Source organism: Elephas maximus, chromosome 12 (genome assembly GCF_024166365.1).
Source record: "Elephas maximus indicus isolate mEleMax1 chromosome 12, mEleMax1 primary haplotype, whole genome shotgun sequence".
NCBI lineage: Eukaryota > Metazoa > Chordata > Mammalia > Proboscidea > Elephantidae > Elephas > Elephas maximus.
This window is the reverse complement of record NC_064830.1, coordinates 28,164,405-28,183,198: the sequence shown is the minus strand read 5'-3', so window position 1 is coordinate 28,183,198 and position 18,794 is coordinate 28,164,405. Positions and strand designations below refer to the sequence as shown.

The window sequence follows — 18,794 nt, the reverse complement described above, 5'->3', positions numbered from 1 at the left end:
CGTCTTCCTAATCTTGGAAATGGGGAAACTTGTGTCTTAGTTGTCTATTGTTGCTATAATGGAAATACCACAAGAGGGGGTCTTTAACAAACTTATTTTCCCACAGTTAGGAGGCTAGAAGTTCAAAATCAGGGTGCTGGCTCTAGGGTTGACACCTCTCTCTGTTGACTCTGTGGGAAGATCCTTATCTCTTCAGCTTCTATCCACTGGCTCATTGGTGGTCTTCATGTGTCATAGTATCTGTCTTTCTCCTTCTCTGCTCTCTTGCTTGCTTATTTAATCTCTTTTATATCTCAAAAGAGATTTACTTAAGAAACACCCTACACTGATTCTGTCTCATTAACATAAGAAAAAAAGCTCATTCCCAAATGGGATTATAGCCACTACAGGGCTTAGAATTTACAGCACACATTTTTTGGGGGAAACAATTCAATCCATAACAACAACTTATAAGAGAATAATAGCCAGCGTTAACGCATTGATAACTCTTATTCTGAACCACTGTTCAAGTAGCTTTACATGTATTAACTCAATCAGTTCTTACAACAGTATGAGGTAAGTATGATTACTATTCTGATTTTACAGATGATGAAACTGAGAACAAGAAGGATTAAATGACTCAGCTAATAGCATGAATAAGACCATAACTATAAATACCAAAGATGATGCAGTCAACAAAGTTGATCTTCTTTACTAAATAATTAAGCCAAAAGTTAGAATTTGCCATAATGCATTTTTATCATTACTTTATTCAACAATATTGGCCAAGTCACTATCAGTTTCAGCCTTGTGTGAGAGACTGGGTTACAGATATGATTAAGTATTGCCCCTGCCATCACCCCCGACCCTCAGAGATGCTTATAAATGCCAGAGAAACAGACTTATAAATGGTAAGTAGGATTGTGACAAATGTTTAGATATAGGAGGTATCGCTTTTGTTTATCTTCACCCAGCACTGAGTACGAATTAAAGAAAGGAAGTTGGAAGCAATCTTCAGCACAAGGTTATTATTTAAAACATGCACTCTGTTAAGCATTTTGCACCACTATGAAGGGAACAAAATCTGGTGATCATGAAGCTTCTTAACTTAGCAGAGAGACAGGAATATAACCACAGTTACAAGAACATTATCTACTTTCTATAGGAAATAGGAGTCTGGTTAAGAATGAATCCTCTCCAGAGGGGTAATCGAAGAAGACTAGAATTAGCATATAAAGGATAGCAAGAATTTAGAAGTTGATAGGAGCAAATAAGTCCTTCCAGATACAACTGAATTCAATTGGATTCAGGTCACAAATATTTATTAAGCCTAAAAAATATGCTAGGCATAAGGAAATCACCATAGGTAAAATAAATAAATGTGAAATGAAAAGAGATCAACATCCAAAAGAAGAGGAACGATTTCATAGACTGAGGCTAGACTATTAAATTCTCTCTGACTGAACAGACATGCACAATGAAGAGGGCCTTTGCTGGGAATTTGGCCCTCGGGGGGATCTTGCCTAAAGCAATCTAGAACAGCCAACCAATTTAGAAAATATTGGTTCTTTAAGGAGGATCTGAAGCCAAAATCATCAGGGACAAATTCCAATCCAAAATGAGCAAAGTAGAAAGAGAGGCAAGAGGCAGGGGTGGGTCAACACAGTGGGTCAAAGGTAGCACTGAGGATTGTTGCAGAAGGAACTGGAATGGTCACTATGGTGGCTACTGATTGATGGGTTGTAGGACATGAACGATCAGCCTATCTAGAAGCAAAGAGTCAGAACAGACACTCTCCTAGTGTTATGAACACTATTATCAGATCAAAGTAGAGAGACTGGTCAATTTTGGTATTCAAGAGTTCAGAAAAGTTTCACAGAGGATCCAATGCATATATTAGACTTTGAAAAGTTGAGTTGGTTGCTGCTAGGTGGAGAATGGGGGCAGGAAAGGTCACTTTGTGCAGAAAAAACAGCATGACCGAAGGCTTGGGGGCGTGAGAGTACACGGCTACATGGGGTGTTGAGTATTCTGGCATTTTTAGCTCATGGCCTATGTGGGAAGAAACAGTGGGATATAATGCTTACAGAGAATTTCAGAGGATTCTAATTAGATTTGAGGGAGGAAAAAAAAAAGCTTTTTTGCAGAAATAGTACATTTAAGTTTTTTCCTTAGATTTCAAGTTATATCTATTTTCCCTTTAGGCTTAAACTAGGTTAAGTTTTATTTATTTTAACACATTGAATGAGATTCAATTCTCAGAAGGAGTTCACCAATGCAAAAGACCTATTATTCATTACCCAGTAATTCATTATCCAGTTTAGCAGACTCATTCTTTAAAACAATCCAAAATTTCACAAGAAGCCACCTGAGATAAAGAGTCTGTAGAGCAACAAAGAAACAGGAAAACTTAGTGTTTTAACCACATTCCTGCCAAACAGCCTTCCTTTAGGGATTATTACCTTTATCTCTTCCCACACATGGAAGTGCACACACAGGCACACACAGGCACACACAAGTGCACAGATACATGCAGAAACACACATGCACACATAAGCACACATATGCACATATACGTACTCACCATGGCATAGAGAAAATTTCTCATGACTTTAAGTCCAGCAGATCTCAGTCCAAATACTTGCTCCATTTCTTACTGGTTATATGATGAAAGGAAAACCACTTAACTTCAGGAGCCTCAATTTAGTCTACAAAATTGGAACAATAATAAAACTTAGCCACAGGTTACAATAAGATGAGTTATGCAAAACACTTGTCATAGAAAAACTACTAACGTTATCAGTGCCTTCCCCTAGTCCTAGTAAATGCCAGTGTCTATTAGCTCTCCTTTCTTTCTCTTTTCCTTCCATTTCCTTCTGTGTCCCGTCTTAGGAAGAGGAGTGCATACTAATTGAGAGATTAAACCCTTTTCTAAACCTTTGAGTTTGATTTCTCAGAACAGACCATATTCAGTTAGAGTCACTGGAAGCATTAAGCATAAACTTGGCTAGCTATGGCCAGGTAGTTCATATACCATATAATTTTTATCCAATAAATAGGTGGCTAAACCAAAAAAACAAATCTGTTGCCGTCGAGTCGATACTGACACATAGCAACCCTACAGTTACATACCTAAAATCAGCTTATATTTTATTTTGCATGAAGTCATTCAGATAATGAAATCTCAGGAAGACAAAAGCTGAGGTGTCATGTGAATCTGTTCCTATGGTTGGGTGTGCACATGTACATACACACGCACACACACACACACATGCACATTAACAATCTCCCACAAAATGCTTTATGAGCTTTCATGAAAAACCTTCAGGGGCTTTTGCAAAGTCACCTAGTTAATCTGTAAATTAATCTTTGTGCAAACAAAACTCCTGTAAGCTGTTTAGCAGCTGACCTCAGAAACAAGGCAGTATATAAGTCTGTGGCGTCTCTTGTGGACTTGACAGGTTTTGAAGATCTCTTCTGCTCCCACAGCACACTGCCGGCTCATACAATAGGTTCCCTGAATCCTTGTATGTTCCTGCTCACGTGCACAGTAGTATTTTTTTTTTTCTCTCTTTTTCCTTTCAATTAAAACAAACAAGTTCAAATCCACCAGCCACTCTTTAGAAACCTTATGGGGCAGTTCTACTCTGTCCTATAGGGTTGCTATGAGTCAGAATTGACTTGAAGGCAATGGGTTTGATTTTGGTGTATCTGGACTATAAAACTCGTTAATCTCCCAAACTCCAGAGCCATTATCATTTAGAGTTAGAAAGGAAGATAGAGATCACCCGGCTTGAACCCTTCCTCATAGAACCATGTAAAGTGGAAGAGGGAAAATATTGGCAATCTAAGGTCCTACAGTAGAAAATAGAAGATCATATCTTGAACTCATGTCATCAACTCCAGGTCTCCTACTCTCTGAACCTCACTCTGCTGCATTTCTAGGTTGGTAAAACATGCAATGATAGGAGCAGACTTTCTTTATAAGAGAGGCTTAAAAGACGTTACCTGATAGAATGGATCATTAAAACTGGAAATACACAGTATGAGAAAATGTGATTTTTTTATATTAAAAAATGGGAGAGGATGGTTGAAACCATGATGATTCATACCTAATATTCCTGCCACAGCTTTTCCTTGGTACCACCGTTATGCACCATTCCCAATTATCATAAAAGAAAAATAGAAAGCTTCTCATTTGCTATATATATGATTTGGTGCCTCTTTGGAAGGGCAGAAAATCTAAGTAAATTTTTTAACCTTAATACATGTAAACCATACTTGAAGCCAATATAGCAATTTGACTGCACGTAGGGGCTACAACCAGTCTACATTCCTGAAACTAGCTATGGGTTTTGGGCAAGTTGCTTAACTCTTCGAAACATTATTTTCCTAATCTGTGCACTGAGCTAGGCTGCTAACTAAAAGGTCAGCAGTTTGAATCTACCAGCCGCTCCTCGGAAATTCTATGGCATGTTTCTACTCTGTCTTATAGACTTGCTATGAGTCGGAATCAACTTGATGGCAATGAGTGTTTTTTTTTTTTTTTTTTTGTATAACATGTGCATAATATTAGCTTCTATATAATTTTATGGTGGCCCTTGATGAGGTAATAAATGCATGTGAAGTGATGAGTGTAATTCCTCCTCCACAGCTCTCCATCTATATTAGGTAATAAGAGGAGGAGAAGGGCAGAGGTATGAAGCACAGGGTGAAGGAAGAAGAGATTAAGGAGAAACAAGAAGGTTTGTTTAAATTATATATAAAAGCATTTTAAATACATTTATGGTCTCATCCTTATTTTCTTCCCTTCAGAGAAGCAACTATATTATTAGTTTAAGAGATGGATTGCTTCCAGCCCTCACCATTAAGATCAGTAGTTTAAAAAGTAAACCATCAACTCCCTTACCCTTTCTAGAATCTCATACCCAAAGCTCAGCACAAATCATCACCACTGTCATCAATAAGATTTTAAACTTTAAAATGGTTTCACAGATGGTAACTTATTTCTAACCAGCAAAACACTGCAAGACAATGAATGCTATAGACGTTGAGGCTCATGGAGATGAAGGAAGTTGCCTAAGTTCACAATCTGGAGAGTTTCACAGTGCCATGCTCTCTGCCCTCAGGGCTTCTGCATACACCTGGAAAGGTGTTCTCCCCTTCCTATTTGACTTATTTGATGTCCACTCATTATTTAATAGTTAGCAAAACCATTTCTTCTGGAGGTTTTTTTTTTTTTTTTTAAAGTCCCTCCTCTGAGCTCCTGCAAAAGTCCTTATTCCTTCCTGTCACTGTAATTATCACACTTGAATAAAACATTCTCATTATTTGCCAGATTATCCCCACTGGACTGTGATCTCTTCCAGGTACAAGGATCATGGCAGGAGAGTGAAACAGAAAAGCAGTAGGGATAGTCTCCTGCACAAAAAAGATGGTAGCATGCTTGCCCTGGATTTCCAAGTGGCTTTCCATATCTATTCTGTCCTTCTTTTATTACCATGATTGGCAAATGTTTTCTGTAAAGGGCTAATGAGTAAATGTCTTAGACTTATAGGTCTCGGCCTCTGTCACAATTATTCAACTGTTATTGTAATGTGAAAGCAGCTATTGAAAATAAATCAATGATTGGATATGGCTGTGACCCAATAAAAGTTTATTTACAAAAACAGGCAATAAGCTGGGTCCTAGTTTGTCAACTAAGTTTTATAGTAACAGAATTCGAAAGTTTTACGGGGCACAAGGCTGCTCAGCTAAAGGACTACAGATTCCTATCCATCTTCCAGAGTTATAGCAAGTGACCAAAAAATGCAATATAATGGAAAATATTTGGGTTATTAAGAATATCTTTAAAATAAGAGCTACTTTCCATAAACCTTTTCCCACTGTTTTGCCTGGACTGACTTAGCTCAGACCCATAGAAGAGGATTAGATACAGAAATGGTAGGGGTTGAGCTCAAAGGTGGCAGGATTCGTAACTATTTATGACATCACTCACCAGCTTATATGTATATTTCTGTATATATTTTATATGAAAAAAAACAGTTTATCGTGTGTTACCATGCCATACCTGTTGCCGTCGAGTCAATTCTAACTTGTAGCAACCCTATAGGACAGAGTAGAACTGCCCCATAAGGTTTCCAAGGAGTGCCTGTTGGATTCGAACTTCCGACCTTTTGGTTAGCAGCCATAGCTCTTAACCACTATGCCACCAGGGTTTCTGAACATGTTTAACCCTTGTTAATTTGGGTTTCTCTACTATATGACATTAAATTCAATCTAAGTTTTGTACATAAGTTAGAAAACAAAAAACAATATAAACCAAAATAAATTAGGAAAATATATGTGTATTAGTTACATACAAAAAAAAAAAAACTTTTTTTTTTTTTTTTATATACCTGCATTAAAATTCACCCCCAAAAGATAAATTTTCTCACAGTTTCTAGGGGCCAACTTTTGGACAAGCTAAACTGGATGCCTCTGGCTCAATATCCTTTATGAGGTTGCAATCAAACTGTTATCCAGGATGATCCGATTCCAATCTCATCATTCATGTGGTTGTCAGTAGAAATCAGTCTCTCACAGGCTATTGTCAAGAGGCCTCTCATGTCCCTTGTTAGGTGGGCCTCCCATAGGGCAGTTCACAACATGGCAGCTGGTTTCATTCAGAGCGAGCAAGTAAGAGAGTAAGAGTGTCTTTAGGCAACCTAATCTCCTATGTGACATCCCATGGATTTGACTGTACTCTTTTTGTTAGAAGTAAGTCAAAGGTCTACTCAATACTCTACCGGAGGAGATTAAACAAAGACACGCATATCGGGACACAGGGATCATTTGGGCCATTCTGAATGTTGCTTACCATTGTTGTTAGTTGCTGTCCAGGCAATTACTTTAACTCACTGCAATCCTATGTACAAAATAAGGGAATGTTAATCAGTCCTGCACCATTTTTGTGATCTTTTGCATGCTTAATTCCATTGTTGCAGAGTCTAGGAATAAGTTAAGTTAATTTAAAAGATGGAATTAATGCAATAGAAAAATATATATATTGGAAAGGATGCAGCATCAAAATAATTTGGAAACAAAGGAAATTGGTAATTTCTTTGTAAAATATAGATAATAAAATTGATTCAAAATAAGTAGAACTATAAATATTAATTTATTACAAACTATTTGAAAAGGTTGTTCATTCGAAGTATTACCAGGATATATTAGACACATGAGTGAATTTTATTTAACTTCAACAAAACAGGTAATTAAACTCATATTTCAATAATTCCAGGACATAGAAAAAGATTTAAAGCTCTCCAACACCTTTTACAAGGACAAGAAACCTTTAATACAATAGCTTGTGAATATCGAAGCAATGATCTTAAAACAAGAATGAAATATTTTTTAAAAATAAACAAGTAGTCAACAGAACAGCACATTATGACCAAATAGAATATATTCTAGTAATCCATTAGCAACTTAAAAAAAGATTAACCATATCAAGAGATGATATAAAAGCATTTGATAAAATTTAAGGTATATTTGCTAATAAGGTTCATTTGTAAAATAATTAAGCAAAACTTACTAGGTATAATAAAGCCTAAAAATAACTGTCATCAGTTATTATCCTAAAAGCCAAAACACTAAAACCATTTTAATTAAAGTCAGGGCTAGATCCCAAATATGATCATTTTTATTCATGTGGTGCTTTTTAGGTTATAGAAAATGTAATAAGACAAGAAAAAAAAAAAAAAACTGGTACAAACTTTGGAAGAGAATTTGTTTTTTAAATCTATGATATTATTGTCTTCCCAGAAAATCCAGATTTCTGCTATAAAATTTCTAGTAATAAAAATCACTAGCTCCTGAGTATGGGGCTCCATTAAAAAATAAACTACATGAGACCAAGGAAACCCTGGTGGCATAGTGATTAAATGCTATGGCTGCTAACCAAAAGATCAGTAGTTCAAGTCTACCAGGCGCTCCTTGGAAACTCTATGGGGCAGTTCTGCTCTGCCTTAGAGGGTCGCTACGAGTCAGAATCGACTGGACAGCAAGAGGTAGTAGTATATGAGACCAAAAGGTCAAAAATTTCTATAAAGCAAAGATGAGAAGATAGGGGAGCAGGGAAAGCAGAGCACTGGATATGGAACAACCAGGCACAGTTAAAGAGAATGTTGACAGGTTGTGCAAAATGTTAACTAATGTCACTGAACAATTTGTAACTGAACAATTTGTATAGAAATTCTCAAATAGGAACCTAATTTGTTGTGTAAACTTTCACCAAACGCACAATAAAACATTATCTAAAAAAAATAAAATAAACTCAATAGCTAATCTATTTTCCAGGAAATACATAGAAAGAAATATTGAAAAACTCCATTCCCCAGCAACCAAAATTATATGCTATTTAGAAATAATCTTCAAGGAATAACGTCCCAAATGAAACACTAGGTAAAAATATATTTATGGGTACAAAACTATTTCTGAAAAAAAGATACATTATCATCTTTATGTTAAGATTTAACTAAATAGATGTACTGACTTATGTGTACGGGTAGGTACAGTTGAATACATATATGTGCACAGATAGAAGTATCTGTATGTACGTCTATGTACAGATATGTTTGTGCGTGCACATATGTTCATAGAGGACACAGTTACAGATACTTCTCAGACATAACTAAACACCTTGTGAGAATGGTTTTCTGGGTTCAAAGACTTAGATCCTTAGTCTCATGGCACAGTTCGGTCAACTGCCACCACAAAGTTCACATTCTACATCTTAGTGAGGTGAGTAACATCTGGGGTCTTAAAATCTTGTGAGTGGCCATCTAAGACACAACAATTGGTCTCTACTCGTCAGTACCAAAAGAGAAAGAAGGACACCAAATTCTCAAAGGAGGAACTAGTCTACAGGACTAATAGCTTACACAAGCCACAGCCTCATCTATCCTGAGACAAGAAGAAGTAGATAGTGCCCAGCTGCCACTACCAACCATTCTGATCAAAGCCATAATAGATGGACCCAGATACAATGAAAGAACAGAACTCAAACCCTTAAAATTTCCAAAATTAATGGACCAGTTTGAGGACTCCCTGCGACTATCACCCTGAGATATTGTTATCTGTATTTGATCCAAAAATATCCCAAGGACACCTTTTAGTGAAATAACAGAATGGCACACAAAATAAAGGATATTTCCTGTGAATACAAGGCTCCATTAAAAAACCATCTATATGGACTAAAAGATCAACAACTATTCTAAATCAAAGATGAGAAGACAAAAGGTGAAGCAGGGAAACTACAGTACTGGAAATGGAACAACCAGGATGCAATTAATGAGAATGTTGACAAATAGTGAGAAACATAACCAGTGGGGTAGGTGGTGGGTAACCAATGTGACTGAACAATCTGTTTAGAAGTTATCAAATGGAAACCTAATTTGCTGTGTAAACTTTCATCAAAAACAATATTATTAAAAAAAGATTTAACTGAATAAAATGTCAATTTCAGAAGACTAATATACAAATTTAATTCAGTTCTAATTAGTATCTCACCATAGCAGATCAGCATTGGAAAGTATGATCCAAATTTTTACATGGAAGTATAACTGCTTCAAAATAGACAAGAAATTATTGAAAGAGGCTATTAGAAAGGGAGAACTATTTTAGCAAGAGCAAAATACTCTGCAAAGTTACTGCTGTCAAATGACTGCAATATTTGTATGAGAATAAATGGGTCAACGAAAGAGAAAAGAGAATTGAAAATGAAAGCAAAGTATATATCAGAACTTCGTATAACAAAGGCAGTATTTTTATTCACTGTGAATAAACTGACAGCATGAATTATTTGCTGTCAGTCTGTACAAAAATAACTTTGGATCCTAGTTTTATACACAAAAATAAATACTATAAATAAAAGTTTAAAATTTTGTAAGACCTTTAGGTTACTGTAAATTTTTATCTAGAAGTAGAGAACCATCTTTTAATTAAAATAGGAAACAGAAAATTTAAAAAGAGAATATAGATGTATTTTTCTTAATAAAAGTTAAAACCTTTTAATGGCAATTATACTGAGTAAAAACAGTCAATGTTCAATGGATTTTTAAAAAATTCAACACAGACTCTGTCTCTGTCTGTCTCTTGGTCTGTCTCTCTCTCCCTCTCTCTCTCTCTCTATATATATGTGGTATATTGGTTAAGAGCTCAGTTGCTAACCACAAGGTCAGGAGTTTGAATCCACCAACCTCTCCTTGGAAACCCTATCCTCCTATGGGGCAGTTCTATTCTGTCCTATAGGGTCGCTCTGAGTCAGAATCAACTCTATGGCAACAGGTTGCTTTTTTTTTTTTTTTTGGTTTTAGGTATATCACAAAGAATTATTTATACATTTATAAAAGAAAACAGAGAACAAAATAGAAAACAGGAAATGGCCAAAAGGTATGAAAAAGCCAAAGTTAACAGAGCACATTCAAATGTCAAATATACATACAAAGAAATAATCAAAGTCATTAGTAGTCAGGGAAACAAATTAAATTAATTGTAATATATCTTTATATTTTTAAAAACCCATGAAATACTTAAAGTTTTATAGTGCACACTAGTGTCATCAGTGCAGCAACAAGGATTCCCTCACATGTTTTGACAGATTGGGGAATTGTTATGGAGCTTTTAGACAACAATCTAACAAAGTCCATAAAAATACGGAATTAAACATTTCCTTTGACCCTGCAATCCCACTCCTGGGAATCTACTCAACAAAGTGGAAACATAAAAATGTCAAAGTATATACATAACAGAATTTTTATTAGAACATTTTTTATAAGGGAAAAAAGCAAGAATATGGTGAAAATCCATCAAGCAGAGGTTGTCTGAATAAATCAAGCTTCGGCCACCACATAAAAATTGAACGCCACGCAGTCACTAATGCAAGATGTTTGAATGCGTATATACTATGATGTCATTTATATAACATGATCCCATTGTGAAAAAAGAACAAGAAACAGTGATTTTACAAGCTTTGAAGTATGTAAAGATATATATATATATATACAGTATTATGAGGAAAATAATATATATATCTCCAAACCAAATCCACTGCCATCAAGTTGATTCTGACTCATAGGGACCCTGTAGGGCAGAGCAGAACTGCCCTGCAAGGTTTCATAGACTACTGTGATCTTTAGGAAAGCAGACTGCCACATCTTTCTCCAGCAGAGCGGCTGGTGGATTCAAACTGCCAACCTTTCAGTTAGCAGCTGAGTACTTAATCACTGCACCACCAAACAGAGCTCCATCTGTATTTATGAGCAGGCAGAAAGTGTTGGGAGTAGGGGTTAAGCAAATCAAAAGAAGAAAAATGACTGCAATAAAAAAATAGTAGTGTGTGTTACAACACTAGAAGTTGTACACAATAACATATGCATATAAATGTAAAATTAATGTAAATTACAGACATAGGTATATAAATGTAAATGTTTATATATATATATGTAAAATTAAATTAGAAAAAAATAATGGCATGCACTGTTAACTAGACCTGTTGAATCCTAATCATTTTAAAGATTAAGGGGCATTGAAAGATCTGTTAAGGAAGTTCCACTTCCCATCCCTCACCAACTCACTTTATTGGAAGCTCCTATATATGGCAGAAGAAGGTAGAGCCAAGAAAGTAAAGCTGACAAGCTTAAACCTTCCCTAATAGCCCCAATATTTCTTGCTCTAATCCCGTACCCAGAAATCTTCAAGGCTTCATGTAAAATTATTATTTGCTCAAACTACACCAAGTGCTTCATTTTGTATTAAGCAGAGTCTTCAAAAAAATTTGGTTCAAAAGGAATATTAACTTTTCAAAAGAACAATATAAGTGTGGAAATTATCAAACCCAAAGATTAACTATGGATTTACAAAGACTCTGTCTTGTACCTGGAAAGGAATCTTGTACTTTATTATTTAGATTTCTAAACTGAATGATACCCCGGTGGTGTAGTGGCTAAGGTGCTATGGCTGCTAACTAAAAGGTCAGCAGTTTGAATCCACCAGGGACTCCTTGAAAACTCTATGGGGCAGTTCCACTCTGTCCTATAGGGTCACTATGAGTTGAAATTGACGCGACGGCAACGGGTTTGGTTTTTTTTTTTAAAACTGAATGAAGACCTCAGAAATTCACTCATTCTATAAAGTGTAACTATCAAGTAGCAAACAAGATTGTATCACAGAAGAATCTATTTTATAAATGCCTTTGTTTCTTAAACAGCGACAAATACATAATCCATATTATCCATACCACAGTCTGATTGATAACTCTTATTATAGTTATGGATAGAAGTACACTTTCTTGCATATCACTGATATTTCATTTTTTTATGGGTCAAGAAAATCCTTTCAGAGCCTGGTGTTACCACTAATACTTTGATTTAGTGTCATAGAGAAACACCTTTGTACTTATCTTTCATTTGTTTTTCAGATATTAAGGACATTCTGGGAAATAAGACACATTTCCTCTGAACACATAGAAACTATGAACTTTGGGGCATATTCCACAATGTTCCAATGCTCAGACAGTACTCATGCTCAGACAGCTGGGAAACAGAGGGCTGAACCTTGAATGCACCTGTGCAAATCGTATCAGTCATGTAATGCAACAGAATTCCATTAACCCCATGGTGGGAAAACCTTTTCCAAGAATATTCTGATAAATTACTATTTTATGATCATTGCATTTTTACCCTTGAAGGCAAGCGAGGGAACACTTTTATGCTTAGAGAGGAACCAGAAATAGATTAACATTGAAATCAACAAAGAGGAAAGGAAGAACACTTCTTCAAGTTTTTTTTTTTCCGACCATGAAGGAAAAGAAATGTATACATGAATTAAGATATTCTCCCTCTTCACTTTCTGCAAAAAATGACTTAAAATTTTTGATAAGAAAAAAAAAAGGGGGGGGGGAGGAATAGGAAGCTGTAGTGCTAAAATAAATAAATAAATAAAATAGTGTTAGCTCCCATTTATTGAGCTTTCTGTTTTAAAATTATGCCATTTGTATCCTCAAAGTGGCCCTATGCTGTGTGTATTAATAGTCCTTGTGGTGGTTAATTTTACATGTCAACTTGGCTAGGCTATGATTTCCAATAGGTTGGACAAACACTAGACTAATTGCTGTTCCATAATGTAATGTAACTTTCAGTGGCTCTACTTCTCTAGAGAACTCTAACTAAGACAGTCTCATTTTACGAAAGAGTTCTTGAGACTTAGGGAGAGTAATTTTTTTTTTTTTTCTTTCAAAACAAACAAGAGCAAGAGGAGCAGCTTGGGTTAAAATTTGAATTATTCTGATTCTACCTGTGACTACTGACAGTTTGGTTGTTGGAGTGGGGAAGGATGAAAAGAGGTGAAGTTGGATGGGGCAGGGTGGGAAAAGGTGGGGTGGAGAGGGTGGTCCCAGTTCTGATAGGGTCTTTGCTGTGGCAAACCTTCCTTCCAGTGGGATGTCAAATGACCCATGAGAATGATTTTTTTACCCACAAACACCTTTCATAAAATCAATATTTGAGTTTTGGAACTGGAAGGGGGCTGAGGCAAATCTGAGTTTTTATATGAGTCATCCTTTATAACATTAAAAGTACTTTTAGTGTACATTTTCCCACTTTTCCCTTATAACCGTATGTGAAATAAGTAGGAATTTTGAATCCTCATTACATACGTGAAAAAGTGAGGCTCGAAGAAGTTTTGTCATTTCCAAGTAATTACAGAGTCAGAAACAAGGAATCAGGCTTTAAATTCTTCAAAATTATTTAGTCCAAGGTCTTCATTTTGGGGAAAGTGTGGTAATTTTCCTAGAGAGAAGGGTATTTCCTGAAGTCATATCAAGTAGGGCTGACTACAGCCCTAAGCTCCTTCTTTGATTCATGTACCTTTCAGGGCTGTAAACTGCTGTACTACAACTGTTTTAGGCTTGGTTCTCCAGAGATGCAAAATCAGTAAAGCTTAAAAAAATATCTAGAGAAAGATTTACATTCAGGAAATGGCTGACACCGATGTAGAGGCTGTAATGTCCCAAGTCTGTGGGTCAAGCTGGAGGCTTCTCCTGATTCATACAGCCACAGGGACTGATGAATCCAGGATTGGCAAGTCAAACAGCAGGGCTTTTGCTCACAGACTGTGAAGACCAACGAGTCCCAAAATTAGCTGGAAGATGGCCGGTAAGCTGCTAGCTCAAGTCTCAAGAACCAGAGGTCAGACAAAATGGAACCAGCTGCAGGATCCAAAGCCAGCAAAAGCCCATAAGCCTTGCCAGAAAGTCCACCTATATTGGATGCAGGCCATACCCCCAAGGAAACTTCCTTCCAACTAATTGGCTAGTTACAGCAGATCCCATCATGGAGGTGATCACACTATATCAAATGACAGCATGGAAGTTATCACATCATTATACAACTGCCAAACTACATCATAACTGCCAAACCACTGAGAATCATGTCCCAGGCAAGTTGACACACAACCTTAACAGCCACAATAACAAAAGAATTACTTATTGTACACCTATCAGCACTGCCCTTTGACGTGGGCAACCAAAGCCCCCAATCAGAGTTCCATGCTTTAGAGGGGACACTTTGATCCTTCCTTGGCCTCATCTCTCCATTTGGGCTAAGGTGTCTACAGTGTCAATTAACGATCCATCTAGACCGTATGGCCATATATTCCTGGTACCAGGACACTGAACACCCCTAACTTAGAGGCCCTGAGCTCATTGTCAGTGTCTGTGCCGCTCTTTTCCTTGTCAGTCCTCGGGAGAGCAGACCACACTGCTGGCTGTGCCTGAGATAAGGTGTCGGGAGGGGAGCTCTGTAACTGGGCCTATACAAGGCCCTCTTGTGTGCAGGATGGAGCTGGGGTGATTGGAATAGAAGGGGGAGGGTGCTGCCACTGTTCTTAGGCTTTTACCTCCAAATAATTTATATATGAGATAAAAATATATATTTAGGCTACCAATATTTTGATATTTTTTGTTGTTTGCTGCTGAAACTCATGCTAGTACAATTTGCTCCTGAAACACACTGCAGGACTGATACTGTTTTTGATCAGGGAAATCTCAGCTGGACAGTTGCAAAGCCTAAAAATAATCTTCCTACTGCTGTTTTTGGTGTCCTCAAACTTCCTGGAGATGACAGATCCCAGGGCTTATGGCATGGATTACATCCTTTGCTGCCCTTTTCCCTAAAGTATGTTCAGATCTCTACCTAAAGCCAACTTCTATACACTTCCCAGATACCACAAAGAACCCTGGTTGTTCTGTCTACATGCAAACCTTTCTTTGATTGTTCCATCCTTTCCCTATAAACCACGACTCAGAAATATTAGAAGTATATTTTGTGTATGAGATATTAATCCAAATAACTAATACTGAAGATCTACCATGTTTTCTTCCCTCCCCCAAGCACACTTCTCCACTACTCCATGCTAAATTTGCTTATTGTAAAATGGATGGAAATAACTGTACCTATCTTATAAGTAAAATAAATGGAATCAAGTGAAATGAAGCAGTAGAGTGGATCAAAAAGTGCTTCATAAACTCTGAAGCATTGTACACATTTTGACTATTATTTACAATTATTGTTCCTGATTGATTTCTCCAAATCGTAGGGTCAATGCAAAGTTTATGTAAAATCCAATCTCCTGTCTCAGAACTAAGGGACTTTCAGGACTGGGGAAGAGCATGTAGGTATTCGTTATGGTTACATCAATAACGATTTCCATATTTATTCTCATTTTCACAAAAAATGGAATCATGCCCATCAGGTTGGCAGAAAAGTTATCTGAAGATCCAACTGATGAAATCTGGTCAAATAGTCTGAAAATTGCCCCACAGCATCGTCTTCAGTATACATGGCTCCTTTTGCCTTGAGAAAAAGAAATTTCCAAGGGAAGCCTTGTAACCTTTGAGTTTTGAGCAGTGGAGCCAGGAGAAATCTAGTTTCACTACAGAAAGGAATTGGGTCTCCTTCCTTAGCACAGCACAAGTCTCCAGTGGCACACATTGCTCTGCATGAAGTTAGTTCCTAGCATAAACTATAATGTATAAAAACTATAATGTATAGATCATGATTAATGGGACAACTTATGTATTTGCAATGGTTCAACTAGATAAATTGTATTGGTTATGTATATCCAACTTCATATTTCAAAATAAAAATTTTATTCTACTCAGGTCTGTTAGAGACCATAGCTTACGTGGCTTATATCTCCATGTTCTTCAGGTAGAAGGTAAACACTGCATAAATCCATTGCTGCTGAGTCAATTCCGACTCATAGCAACCCTATAGGACAGGGTAGAACTGCCCCATAGAGTTTTCAAGGAGTGTCTGGTGGATTCAAACTGCCAACCTTTTTTGATTAGTAGTCATAGCTTTTAACCACTACACCACCAGGGCTCCAAAACACTGCATAGGCAAGCAATTTCAGTCTTTCTGGCACATTATAAAGGTTAAGAAAAATGCATTGGATGAACGAATGAATGAACACTCACTTAAGAGCAAGGTCATTGTTTGGTTCACTTCCATATCACCTTTCCTCTCATCTCACCCATTCTCTTGTTCCTGGTATGTCACATGTGAGGCAGGTAGTATGGTTATACATGAAACTACCAGAAACTCATTTACCAGAGAAGAATGTATAAAAATATCATGATGACCATACTTTTGTCCAGAAGTGGTGGGTGGGGGAGTGAATAATAGATATATTTTCATCTCAGCACAATCTACAATTTACTTTTCTTTCCAAAAGGCAAATTCAGCACATTATCCCAGAGCAGTATATCACTGGAGGCAGGCAATCTGCAGCACATATAGCAGGAAATAATACTTTCAATAATGAATTTTTACTTAAGGGGAACTTTGAGTAACAGCATCAGTGTGGACTATTTTTTTCTACATATAGCTACAAAGATCTAATTTAAGATACAGAAATCCCAGTACATGCTACTTATTGTGTGTCCAAAAGAGTTCTCAATTCTTTATATGTGTTATTTTATTTGAACCTCACAGCAACCTTCTGAAGTAGATTGTTTATGGAAAGCTTATTCAACAGAAATGTCTGGAAGATGACCTTTCTATGAACTTTGTCTCTAAAGTAAACATTTGAATTCTTTTTTTTTTTTCTTTTAGCACATTGGAGACCTGGAAGAAAGAAATACAGTTGGCCTTGGGCTAGTTACCTTTTCCACACAATATCAAGTAGCAGCCAACTATACAAGATAGGAAGAACTGAATATAAGCTGCTCTTCAGACCCATCAAAGCCCACTTTATAGTTCTCTGTGGGACTAGGACATTCCATTTCCTTTGGATATCTATGATTAGGTAAACAACATATTCTTTATCAGCTAAGGAAATGTTGACCTTCCTATATCTTTGTTTCAGTAATTCTGTTATGGTATCCAACTCATAACATCTTGATTCCATCTATAAATGCAAACTGTTATTATCATTGCCATCTTATAGAAATAATAGACATGATAATGGATATGAAAATGGAAACACAAAGTAAAGTTTAAGTAACTTACTCAAGGTCACATAATTTGTAAATGTTACAACCTTAATATGGGATAACAACAACTGACTCTTCATTTGAACTCACTGAAGACGTTAAAGATAAATGTAATCTTCTCCAATCAGAACAGAACATGAAGTATTATTTTAAGAAAACCTGACCGTGTCTTTTTGACAATTCCCCTCTAAGGAAGAGCTGGAAGTGGCTATTGGAGCCCTGGAGGCAGAGTCATTAAAAACTCCGCTGCAGTGGGACTTCCGGCCAACATGGCGCCATAGGAGCACCGCACCAGCCCTCCACAGCAAAGACCCGAAAAAACTAAGCAAAACAGAGACAAATGTCATTCCTGGAACTCAGAGTGTCAAATGAAGAGATAAAGAACTCAGCCAAACACAGAATAGAATGAGAAACTGACAGAGGACGGAGATTCCTTATCAACTAAGGCAGCAGGGATTCGCCATCTTGGACTCCTGTCAGAGATCTGCTGACAGGGAGCACAGGAAAGCAGCATCAGGTAGCTCCCAGCAGGAGACAGAGCAACCAGTACCCAGCTATACAGGCTTTTCCAAGCCCCATCCTCTCCCCACTGCTCTACCTCTCAGCTTCCTGACTGGCTGCGGTGACTCCGCCAGCCGGGAAGTGCAGCGTCTGTGCCACTTGGATTCACCCTCACCATAGCGCAGATCAGCGGACAGAGTGTATGGGAAAGCAGCTTCACAAAACTCCCAGCAGGAAACAGCACCAGGTAATGAGTGATACACACTTTCCTAACGTCCACCCTTCTTCTCTCCCTTCAGCCTCTTCTGCTTCCCCTCAGCCCCCGTCTCTTGGCCAGAGGGCAGCTGCTCCATTCCCCTCCCTTGGATTCACCCCACCCACACTGGCTGGGTCCCTGATCCGGTGTTGATTGTTTCTGTCTCTTTTGGTTTCTTCCATGCCTCACACCACCTCCCTGTACTTTCTCTCAAAGAGCTGACTCCCTGTGCATCTTTGCTTCTTCTTGAAAGGCTGTGAAACCCCGCTAGACTGGGGAACCACTCCGCTGAACTGCGACACCACACTGGTGGGATCCCTGGTGCTTTTTTTTTTTTTTTAATTTTCATTGTGTTTAAGTGAAAGTTTACAAATCAAGTCAGTATCTCATACAAAAATTTATATACACCTTGCTATATACTCCTAGTTGCTCTCTCCCTAATGAGGCAGTACTTTCCTTCTCTGCACACTGTATTCCTATGTCCATTCAGCCAGTTTCTGTCCCACACTGCCTTCTTATCTC

At 37.3% G+C, this 18,794-nt stretch overlaps 1 long non-coding RNA gene across 1 annotated transcript in view; it reads left to right on the top strand.

Moving 5' to 3' along the window:
- Positions 1 to 17,687: 17,687 nt before the first annotated feature.
- The window catches only part of LOC126086833 (uncharacterized), a 264,248-nt gene continuing 263,141 nt past the window's right edge, over positions 17,688 to 18,794 (top strand). The window contains exon 1 of the long non-coding RNA XR_007519605.1: positions 17,688 to 18,263. This is a non-coding gene — a long non-coding RNA (uncharacterized LOC126086833). The remainder of the gene's footprint in view (positions 18,264 to 18,794) is intronic.